Source organism: Myxocyprinus asiaticus, chromosome 46 (genome assembly GCF_019703515.2).
Source record: "Myxocyprinus asiaticus isolate MX2 ecotype Aquarium Trade chromosome 46, UBuf_Myxa_2, whole genome shotgun sequence".
In the NCBI taxonomy this organism is placed as follows: Eukaryota; Metazoa; Chordata; class Actinopteri; order Cypriniformes; family Catostomidae; genus Myxocyprinus; species Myxocyprinus asiaticus.
This window is the reverse complement of record NC_059389.1, coordinates 17,607,582-17,620,241: the sequence shown is the minus strand read 5'-3', so window position 1 is coordinate 17,620,241 and position 12,660 is coordinate 17,607,582. Positions and strand designations below refer to the sequence as shown.

Below are 12,660 nucleotides of genomic sequence, written 5' to 3'. Positions count from 1 at the left end.
GAACCTTGGGTCTATGAGCATTCCTTGCAATCAAATCAGAAAAATATTTTGTTTTGGCATTCTAAACAGATTTTGGAAATTCCCTTAAACAAGCCCTGAGAATTTCATAAGAGACCTGAAGTTTATCTTTTTTCCATTTTCGCTCTGCCCTCCTGCACTTTTGTCTAAGCGCACGAGTACTCTCATTTATCCAGGGCTCAGGATCAGTTTTGGCCTTACAATGCCTAAGCTTAAGTGGAGAAACAGAACCTAGGGCTTTATTTTGTTGAAAGTTTTAACCAGGTCCTCAGTGTCCATACAGCAGAGGCCATCAGTAGTATTAGCTGAGTATGCCTCTGAAAAATGCATAGCTGTGGATGAATGTATAGCACAGGTGTAAACAGGAGGCTGAGGATCAAAAGACAGAGTGCATGAAGTGACAGACACTTCTATAACCAGAACACTTCATATAACCAGGCTATGATCAGAAATACCAGCATCAAACACCTCAATACTGGACACAGAAACACCTAGAGTAAAAAAAAATGTGTGGGTCTTTTGATGTGTGGGACCAAAACACTGACTGCACAAGGACAGCAAATATGAATGTTAAAATCTCCCGAAATTAATAGTCTGTCATAAGACACCAAAGATGTCAAAAACTCCACAAAATTCCTCAAAAGCCTTATTGATTTTGGGAGGTCTATACACCAAGGCACAATCTTTAGAAGTTAAAACTCAAAACTTGCAAACACCACAACAGTTAGTGGTCTAAATTTGAAACACTTCTTGGAGATAGTGGCCATACCACCACAGTAACCAGTGGTCCTGGGGGAGCTGAAAAAGGCACAGTCAGAAGGAGACAGTTCACCAAGAGACATAAAATCACAGCCGTTTTAGCCAAGTCTCTGTCACAAATAAAAGTCATTAAACTTGTAGGATTTATTTGACAGAGAACAGCATCTTAACAGGGCAGGCATCAGAAGACAAGGCTTTAACTGGATCCGGATAGAAGTTTTCCAATGAATATTCCAACAGACACAGATTTCCAAAATTAACTCTCCCAGTCTCAAACATGTGAGGTGTCAGTAAGACAGCAGTGAGTGGCTGAGCAAATGACCGGTATATGGCCTCCATCATAAATGGTTGTAGTAAGTATCTGCTTACAATGTTTTCAACATGATCAACGGTGCATATAACGGGGATGGCGAGCATTTCCCAATGCAACACAGTGAATATAAGTTCCAGCATGAAGATGGAATGATGAATTCAGATGTAGGAAATCCAGAGATGAGTAACACAACATGACATGATGAGATAAGCAAAGTGAATCTTCTGACAAGCAGTATAAATCCTGTTGTGGGAAACAAAGTATCTAATGTACCCCAGGATGATCGGAACAATCAACAAAATATAATGCATCTTCGCAACCAGGTTTAAACATCCACGCTAGCCAGCGCACCACAAGACCAAACAGACCGAAAGTCGGGTGTAAGAAAAGCAGCCTGTTAAAACTGCCCAACCTCTTTATTAGAGGTATTAGGGAGGCCAGTAGGGGGTGCTCATCCTGTGGGCTGTGTATAGTGACGGGGACACTATACTGTAAAAAGGCACTGTCCTTCAGATGAGACGTTAAACCGAGGTTCTGACTCTCTGTGGTCATTAAAAATCCCAGGGCATTTCTCGTAAAGAGTAGGGGTGTACCCCACTGGCCAAATTCCCCCCATTTGCCCTTATCTATCATGGCCTCCTAATAATCCCCATCCCTGAATTGGCTTCATTACTCTACTCTCCTCTCCATCAATAGCTGGTGTGTGTGGTGGGTGTACTGGCACACTATGGCTGCCGTCACATCATCCAGGATGATGCTGCACACTGGTGGTGGTTGAGGAGATTCCCCTTACACTATGTAAAGCACTTTGAGTGCCTAGAAAAGCACTATATAAATGTAAGGAATTATTATAATTACTATTATAATCCCACACCAAAAAAGCAGCCGAACAGCCAGTGAGAAAGTAAAGACTTACCCGAAGGTGAACGGAACCGAGCCAGATGTTGTGCCTATTTCCGACTGGCTGGCTGGAGACCCCCCTTCATGTGCAGGCACTCAATAACATTGTATTTCCTCTAAATGGCAGGAAAAACTCCGAAAATTAGTTCAAAGGCTTCACCCTGTTCAGTTGAGTGAGCAAATCATGTTGTTTTACCTGTAGATGGCACCATAGATTCAGAAATTAAACCCAGTGGCTTTCAAACCTCCTCATTTCAAACGTCTTTACCATACTTGCGTATGACCACAGTTATATTGGTTTTTCTACACAACTCATGTCATTTAACATGTTGATGGGTCATTTGAGGTCATTTTCTTGGTCTGCTTGGAAGTAAAATCAGTGAGTAGAATTTTACACTAAAGTGTCAGCAGCTTAATTACATATTTAAAAAAATATTTTCTTTGTCATTACTACATGCTACTTACTCGTGCAATAAAACGATATTGTACAAGTTCACAAATTTGAGTTTAACATGCATGATTATTTTTTTAATTAGTATTTTATTTCATAAACCTGTTAGTTTTAAATGATGTATGCAGTAGTCACAGGAAATATGCTGTAACTGCCTATCTTGCAACATTGGCAAAAAAACAAACATTGTCATATACCAGAATAATATCTGTTTATTATGGGCGGAGTCTTTTTCAGCATCTATTTCGATTCTAACTCCCTCATTCCTCTGCCTGGATGCTCAGATAGTTATAAAAATAAATTTGGTGAATTAACACAGGCAACACTATAAGTCAAATGAAGTATTTGTTTGTACTGAAATAGACCTATTATTCAGGGGGGTAATAACTGGGCAGAGTCATTTCAGCCCACCTGCCTAGATTCTACCTCCCTCAATCTTCTAGCTGGATGCTCAGATAGTCATAAAAATAGGTTTGGCAGGGCTCCAGGCTAAAAAAATGACTAAGGAGCCAATGGCTCCTAAACTGAAACATTAAAGAGCCAAATCACAGAATTGCTCGATTTAGATTGCTGTTCAGAAACAAGATAGAAAGCAGAAGAAAAGTCTGCTGATAACCCATTAATCTGAGGTTTAATAAACAGTATACAGTACATAGTTGAGAAGATAAGTTTGCATTCCCTTTTCTCATAAATAATTTATACAAATTTAAATCATAATTTATACAAATATAAGAGATAAAAGATTTTTCTTTATTTAATACTGCTCATCACAATCTACATTACAGATAATTACATAAAGTATAGTATGTATGTAGTAGTCTGTTGTCTTTTTGAGCATCAGTGAATGTTTTCACCATGTGTAATAGTTATGAACTAGTCCCTCAATTGTCCTAAGTGTCAAAAGCTTGATCTCATATATATATAAAAAGTGATATGTAACATTCTGTCATGCTGGATATTAAATGTTGTGTGGACACAAAAATGTATGTAGATTTGTGGACCAAAAAATGTGACTTTTTGTTTGAAGTGAAAATTTAAAGTTAGACCCATGGGGTAATACTGTATGCCCCCCTCAGATCTGGGGCTGAAGAAACCAGTGGCAGCATGTTATGGTGGCCAGTTGGTGGTGTTATTATTATTTAATTTAATAATTATTCTAATTCATGGGGTTATTATTTATTAATTATGTGCATTAGATGTACATTTCAAACATTTTCAGAATAACCTACAGGGTAATTGAGTTTAATTATTTAATCTGATTTCATAGTATTGCTATTATAACATCCCTTTAATTAATATTATGGGCTTCTATTATTTACAGGTCTGTACAAAGTACATATTGAAATATTAATAAGATTGTATAACCTTTTATAGTGATATTTTTTAAACCTTTTTTAGTACATTGAAATGACTTCATTTGAATAGAAATTGTTGATTTAACATGAATAATTTAATGTGTATACATATATCTTTATCTCCTAACTATTACAATTTTTAATGATTAAAAATCTTAAAAGGTTATGCTGTCATCCCAAAGGAGGGCTTTATTCCTTGACCACATGGGAGAAAGTTTGTCAAATCTGAAACGATGCCAGAATGCAACAAGGTAGTTGTTAATATACAAAATGTGCTTTTTATGTGCTAAATCGATAATTTCTTGCAAAATAAAATCAGTTGTGTTTCAGTGTTACAATAATGATGATTTTCATATAAGGGCTTTTTTGCGACACAAGGGATGCAATGTATCAAGGCGGTCAAGCGATACACTGCCTTGCCCAATACAACCAGATGGCACATCCGGTGGTGTCTTTGTTTTGAAAGTAAGTGACTCAAAATAGCTCATGTATGTTATCCTCCTAAACTGTCAATCCCCTAAAGCATGATCTTGGGACACACAATATAGAAAAATTATGGTGTATATGGTCTGCTGATGTCTAATTTATGTTTGATTTCTCTATCCTATCAAATTGCTTCTTTTCTTATTTTTTTTAGTTTGCTGAATGTGTACTCGTAGACGAGCTAAGTGTTTTCCACAATACAGCAAAGGGAATGGAAGAATTTAGGAAGGAAATAGCTGTCACTCTTCTCCAAAAGAGTGGTATGTTTAATGCAATTGCAAAGTATTTTAGAGAAAACTTTGATTTTTCCAGTGTGCTTAGATTTGTTTAGCAGAACTTCACCTGTATCATTTATTTAAAAGGGTGCACTATTTCTTTTACAATGCATACTGTACATTGATGGTGTCAGAGCAATCATGTTATCCTTCTCACTTTAATTGATTATTTTTAGATGACCAGACCCAGCTGTGCCATGCCTGTGGGGAGGAAAGCGGTGATAATAACTGGGTAAGTACCCAGTCCACCAACAGTTACAGTGTCTGTTCATAACATTGCTGAAAGATCATACGTTTTTGCCTAATTTCAGATTGCCTGTGCTGCAATTGGTGGTACCACCAATCATGAGTTCAGAGACATCAAAAGTGTATTTTCTATGTCCTACCTGTTACAATTATGCAGACGTGAAGGACACATTCAAACAGGCTTAATGATCTAAATCATCTATGATCCATCCAAGCATCCAGCTATAAGTATGTGGGAGGTAGAATCCAGGCAGGTGGGAAAATATGACCTCACCCAGTTTTTACCTCCTTGAATAATAAGACTTTCTATGTCAAACGAGTAAAATGCTTTATGGGACATACAGTGTTGCTTGTTTTAATCCACCAAACCTATTTTTATGACTTTCTGAGCATCTAGACAGAAGAATGAGGGAGGTAGAATCCAGGCAGGTGGAAAAATAGGATCTCCCCAATTATCACCACCCTGAATAATAAGACTTTCTATGTCAGAAGATTCAAATGCTTTATGGGACATCTAGTGTTACTTGTTTTAATCATCCAAACCTATTTTTTTATGACTTTATGAGCATCCAGCAAGAAGAATGATGGAGGCGGAATCCAGGCAGGTGGGAAAATATTACCTCGCCCAGTTTTTACCCCCCTGAATAATAAGACTGTCTATGTCAAAAGAGTCAAATGCTTTATGGGACATACAGCACTGCTTGTTTTAATCATTCAAACCTATTTTTATAACTATTTGAGCCACCAGCTATAAGAATGAGGCAGGTGGGTAAAAATTACTGTGCCTAGTTATTACCCCCCTGAATAATAAGACTATTTCCGTACAATCAATTTCTTTATGGGACATACAGTGTTGCTTGTTTCAATAATCCAAACCTATTTTTATGACTATCTGGGCATGTAGCCAGAAGAATGAGGGAGGTAGAATCCAGGCAGATGGGTAAAAATGACCCCGCCCAGTTTTTAGCCCCCTGAATAAAAAGACTGCCTATGTCAATAGAATCAAAAAGTTTTATGGGACATACAGTGTTGCTTGTGTCAGAAGAATAAGGGAGGTAGAATCTAGGCAGGTGAGAAAGTAAGACCTCGACCAGTTATTACCCCCCTGTATAATAAGAAGACTGTCCATGTCAAAAGAGTCAAATGATCTATAGGACATACAGTGTTGCATTTATTAATTCACCAAACCTATTTTTATGACTATCTGAGCGTCCAGACAGAAGAATGAGAGGTAGAATCTAGGCATGTGGTTAAAAATGACTCTGCCCAATTATTACACCCCTGAATAAGTCTATGTCAAAAGAATCAAATGCAATATTTTTTTTTAATATGTAATTATTTTGTGAGCAGCTGACACTTGTGTAAAATTCTACTCATACTGATTTTATTTTCAAGCAGACCAAGAAAATGACCTCAAATGATCCATCAACGTGTTAAATGACATGAGTTGTGTAGAAACATCAATATAACTGTGGCTATACGCACGTTTGGCAAAGACGTTTGAAATGAGGAGGTTTGAAAGCCACTGAGTTTAATTCTATGAGTCTTTAGAATCTACGATGCCATCTATAGATAAAAAGGTTTTCCCACTCAACTGAACAGGATGAAGCCTTTGAACGAATTTTCAGAGTTTTTAATTGCCATCTAGAGGAAACACAGTGTTACTGTGTGTGTGCACGCGAAGGGGTAGGCTCCAGCCAGGCTGTCGGAAATAGCACAACACCGGCCATAGTGTCAATAAGGTGGCGTGGGCTCGTGTTAGGTCGACAGTGGAAAAGTTGCACAAATATAAAAATAAGTAAATCCCTGATTGATACTATTATCAGAGCGATAGTCCAACACAAAAAGTTTGTTCTAGTGTCTAAAATTAAGTAAAAAAGAAAAAGTATGTCTTTAAAAATAAACAAACGAACACAACAGACAGCAGCGGCAACCAAACGTGCCAGCGTTCGCTCAACCTGAACTAGATGTTTAAGATTACAAGTAGGTCTCCTGAGATCTCTTTTTTGTGAGGCATGGTACACGTCAGCAGATGCAAACTCAAAATTTTGATTGCTTTTTATAAGTCAAAGTAGCTCTAACCCACAACTCCAATATAATTTCATTAATTGGATGCAAGGTTTTCAAACTCCTGACTCTAATCAGCTTTTGTTAACGTCATTACCCTAGGGTTCACATACTTTTTCCAACCTACACTGTGAATGTTTGAATGATGTATTCAATATGTACAAGAACAATACAATAATTTGTGTTATTAGATAAAACAGATTGTGTGTGTTCATTACTGTAACTTAGATGAAGATCAAACTAGATTTAAGGCAAATTTATACATAAATGCAGGTAATTCCATATATATATATACCTACATATCTATCTCTCTCTCTCTTTCTCTCTCTCTCTCTATATATATATAAAATATACACACATACACACACACACACACACACACACACACACACACACACACACACACAATGGCGGCCAAAAGTTTGGAATAATGTACAGATTTTACTGTTTCGGAAGGAAATTGGTACATTAGTTCACCAAAGTGGCATTCAAATGATCACAAAGTATAGTCAGGACATTACTGATGTAAAAAACAGCACTATCACTATTTTAAAAAAGTCATTTTTGATCAAATCTAGACAGACCCCATTTCCAGCAGCCATCACTGCAACACCTTATCCTTGATTAATCATGCTAAATTGCTAATATGGTACTACAAAATCACTTGCCATTATATCAAACACAGTTGAAAGCTATTTGGTTTGTTAAATGAAGCTTAACATTGTCTTTGTGTTTGTTTTTGAGTTGCCACAGTATGCAATAGACTGACATGTCTTAAGGTCAATATTAGGTCAAAAATGGCAAAACAGAAACCGCTTTCTCTAGAAACTCGTCAGTCAATCATTGTTTTGAAGAATGAAGGCTATACAATGCTGGAAATTGCCAAAAATCTGAAGATTTCCTACAAAGGTGTACACTACAGTCTTCAAAGACAAAGGACAACTGGCTCTTACAAGGACAGAAAGAGATGTGGAAGGCCAGATGTACAACTAAACAAGAGGATAAGTACATCAGAGTCTCTAGTTTGAGAAATAGTCGCCTCACATGTCCTCAGCTGACAGCTTCATTGAATTCTACCTGCTCAACACCAGTTTCATGTACAACAGTAAAGAGAAGACTCAGGGGTGCAGGCCTTATGGGAAGAACTGCAAAAAAATAAATAAAAAAATAACACTTTTGAAACAGAAAACAAAAATAAAAGGTTAGAGTGGGCAAAGAAACACAGATATTGAACAACAGATAATTGGAAAAGAGTGTTATGGATCTTAATCCCATTGAGCTTTTGTGGGATCAGCTATCAGGGACTGTAAGGTGCGTGAGAAGTGACTTGAGACTGCAGCTGTTGCGTGATGTGAGACACAGAATCTGCCACTACCACGGAGCGCCGGTGGAAAGTGAGCTCCACAGCCTGTACATAATAAACACTGTCCACATCACACTACCTAGTATACTACAAATAGAATTCATGATTTATAGTGCACAATACAAATAGTGTTACTAAAACAAATGCACAATGTCTTGTGAACTACAACTATTACTGCCTGTGCATAATAAACACTATCCACATTACACTATCTAGTGTACTACAAATAGTATTCAAGATTTATAGTGCACAATACAACAAGTGTTGTAGACATGTAGTGCACACCACCTAGTGTACTATGACTAGTGCACCATGCCTAGTATCCCAGAATTAGTGCAAACATCTCCAAGTATTCTAGAACTAATGCACACAGACTAGCTTACTAAAACTAATGCACAATGTCTTATTCACTAGTGCACACTAAATGCTTATTGGAAATGCATGCAACCTAGTGTACAGCAGAACTAATAAAAACAGTTTATAAACGATCACAATACCTAGGATGCTACAACTAGTGTATTTGTAGTGCACACTGCCTTGCATATTAGAACCAGTGAACATTGGAACTAGTTCAAACTACCTATAAACACACTAAAGTATACTAGAATGAATGTACATTACCTGGAACAGCATGTGCATAATAAACACTGTCTGCATCACATAGTGTACCTAGTGTACTACAAATAGTGTTCAAGATTTATAGTGTGCAATACAACAAGTGTTGTAGATATGTAGTGCACACCACCTAGTGTACTGTGACTAGTGCACCATGCCTAGTATACCAGAATTAGTGCACACCTCTCCAAGGATTCTAGAACTAATGCAAACTGACCAGCAAACACACTAATGCACAATGTCTTGTGAACTAGAACTAGTGCACACTACCTAGTCACTAGAACAAGTGCACAATGGAAATAGTTCACACTACCTATATACACTAAAGTATACTAGAATGAATGTACATTACCTATTACACTCTGTGCATAATAAACACTGTCCAAATCACACTACCTAGTGTACTACAAATAATGTTCTAGATTTATAGTGCACAATACAACAAGTGTTGTACATATGTAGTGCACACTACCTAGTGTACTATGACTAGTGCACAGTGCCTAGTATACCAGAATTAGCGCACACCTTTCCAAGTATTCTAGAACTAATACACACTGACTAGCATCCTTAAACTAATGCACAATGTCTTGTGTCTTGTGAACTGGAACTAGTGCACAATACAGTGCACCCGGAAAGTATTCACAGCGTTTCACTGTTTCCACATTTTGTTATGTTACAGCCTTATTCCAAAATGGATTAAATTAATTATTTTTCTCAATTTTACAAACAATACACCATAATAACAACGTGAAAGAAGTTTGTTTGAAATCTTTGCAAATTTATAAACAATTTAAAAAATCACATACGTTTTCACAGCCTTTGCTCAATACTTTGTTGAAGCACCTTTGGCACCAATTACAGCCTCAAGTCTTTTTGAGTATGATGCTACAAGCTTGGCACACCTATTTTTGGGCAGTTTCTCCCATTCTTCTTTGCAGGACCTCTCAAGCTCCATCAGGTTGGATGGGGAGCGTCAGTGCACAGCCATTTTCAGATCTCTCCAGAGATGTTCATTCGGGTTCAAGTCTGGGCTCTGGCTGGGCCACTCAAGAACATTCACAGAGTTGTCCCAGAGCCATTCCTTTGTTATCTTGGCTGTGTGCTTAGTGTCGTTGTTCTGTTGGAAGATGAACCTTCGCCCCAGTCTGAGGTCCAGAGCGCTCTGGAGCAGGTTTTCATCAAGGATGTCTCTGTACATTGCTGCATTCATCTTTCCCTCAATCCTGACTAGTCTCCCAGTTCCTGCCACTGAAAAACATCCCCACAGCATGATGCTGCCACCACCATGCTTCACTGTAAGGATGGTATTGGCCAGGTGATGAGCGGTGCTTGGTTTCCTCCAGACATGATACTTGCCATTCATGCCAAAGAGTTCAATCTTTGTTTCTCATGGTCTGAGAGTCCTTCAGGTGCCTTTTGGCAAACTCCAGGCGGGCTGTCATTTGCCTTTTACTGAGGAGTGGCTTCCGTCTGGCCACTCTACCATACAGGCCTGATTGGTGGAGTGCTGCAGAGATGGTTGTTCTTCTGGAAGGTTCTCCCCTCTCCACAGAAAAACGCTGGAGCTCTGTCAGAGTGACCATCAGGTTCTTGGTCACCTCCCAGACTAAGGCCTTTCTCCCCCAATCACTCAGTTTGGGCGGGCGGCCAGCTCTAGGAAGAGTCCTGGTGGTTCCAAACTTCTTCCATTTACGGATGATGGAGGCCACTGTGCTCATTGGGACCTTCAATGCTGCAGAATTTTTTCTGTACCCTTCCCCAGATCTGTGCCTCAATACAATCCTGTCTCGGAGGTCTACAGACAATTCCTTGGACTTCATGGCTTGGTTTGTGCTCTGACATGCACTGTTAACTGTGGGACCTTATATAGACAGGTGTGAGCCTTTCTAAATCATGTCCAATCAACTGAATTTACCACAGGTGGACTCCAATCAAGTTGTAGAAACATCTCAAGGATGACCAGTGGAAACAGGATGCACCTGAGCTCAATTTTGAGTGTCATGGCAAAGGCTGTGAATACTTATGTACATGTGATTTTTTTTTTCGTTTTTTATTTTTAATAAATTTGCAAAGATTTCAAACAAACTTCTTTCACGTTGTCATTATGGGGTATTGTTTGTAGAATTTTGAGGAAAATAATGAATTTAATCCATTTTGGAATAAGGCTGTAACATAACAAAATGTGAAAAAAGTGAAACGCTGTGAATACTTTCTGGATGCACTGTACATGCTCATTGGAACTAGTGCATGATACCTAGTGTACAGCAGAACTAATGTACTCTACCTAGTACAACCTGTGCATAATAAGGACGGTTTATAAATGCTGTGCACATCAAAATACCTATGATGCTACAACTAGTAAATTTGTAGTGCACACTGCCTCGCATACTAGAACTAGTGCACTAGAACAAGTGCACATTGGAAATAGTTCACAATACCTACAGACATTAAAGTATACTAGAATGAATATACATTACCTAGTACAACCTGTACATAAGCACCACTCATAATCATTGTGTGCACCAATTATTTGCATATCCATTAGCAGTAATTTCACTTTTAACAGCTCCATAAATCTGCAGAGGGCTTTCACAAAGGTCTTGGTCATGGGCCGCTGCATGGACATGTACAAGTTCATGGTGGTCTTGACGATGGTGCTGATGCTATAAGCATACAGGATTCCCTGCAGAAAAAAATGAGGAATCACTTCAATCGAGCTCTATTAGAAATAAGTCTCAAGACAGAAATATGATAATACCAGTCTCTACCTGCATAAAGACATGACAACTGTTGCTCAAATCTTCAGACAGTTCTTCTGGTCTTGGTTCTTTGGATAATATGGACTCCATCTTCATCATCCAAGACGTTACAAATATGTAGTAAGACTGCATGTCCCTGCCCACAAAGATACAGAGTGTTCATACTATACATGTTTATAATGTGTTTAAAATGCAGTCAATATATGGTACCCTTAGCAAAATCTTTAAACTGACATAATATAAATGTCAGCACCTAAACATACATATACTATGACTATGAATGTTACTGGTCCTAGCATTGCTGGAGCTAAATTACAATTTATTTATAGCCCATACTTCATTAGTGTCTGTGCCTTTTGCTGCAGCAATGTATCTCTGTTGCTGCGGATGCTCTGAATACTCTTCTTGTCCATCAATTTAGCTGCTGCTTGGACTTTACTTAGCAGAAATGTGTCAGGAAACCAAATTATATTAGCTGCTAATGTCACTGCAGGGACCTAGAGAAGAGAGAGGGATTTAATAATGACTAAATAGGCACTGCAGCTCTTTACGTGAAGTATTCAGCCCCACAAATGAGCAGTCACCTTTTTAAACACATCCAACAGAGATTTGTAGATCTTCTTGTCGACAGTCCTGAAGATATGGAAGTGCAGTACGAAGAGACCACAGACCCCTGCGTACTTATCTCTCTGATGGCTCGCCTACATGTCACATATGGATCCTAATTGTTAATCATAGTAATGATATCAGATGTATAAAGCTACAAGAAAACAAATGATGAAGGCCCCAAGTTCCGCAGTTTCTATAATGATTAACAAAACCCAGGCTATTATTGTCAATAATGTAAAGTAGATTAGCACAAACCAAGCTTTGAATCAACATTGGCAAAAATAGTGATATTGTAAGCAAACTCCTCAGCAAAGGCACTGTTTTTTTGAGACCGATACACCTTCTCTAGGATCATCAAACCTCTGCTCCACAAAAGCCTGCATGAACAAAACAGAGAAGAACTTCATATTATTAGGCTTATATTTATATAATTTTTTACTTTTATAC

At 38.2% G+C, this 12,660-nt stretch overlaps 1 pseudogene; it reads right to left on the bottom strand.

Annotated features, from left to right (window-relative positions):
* LOC127435791 (WASH complex subunit 4-like) overlaps positions 1-12,660 on the bottom strand; it is a 36,547-nt pseudogene that overhangs the window by 12,687 nt on the left and 11,200 nt on the right.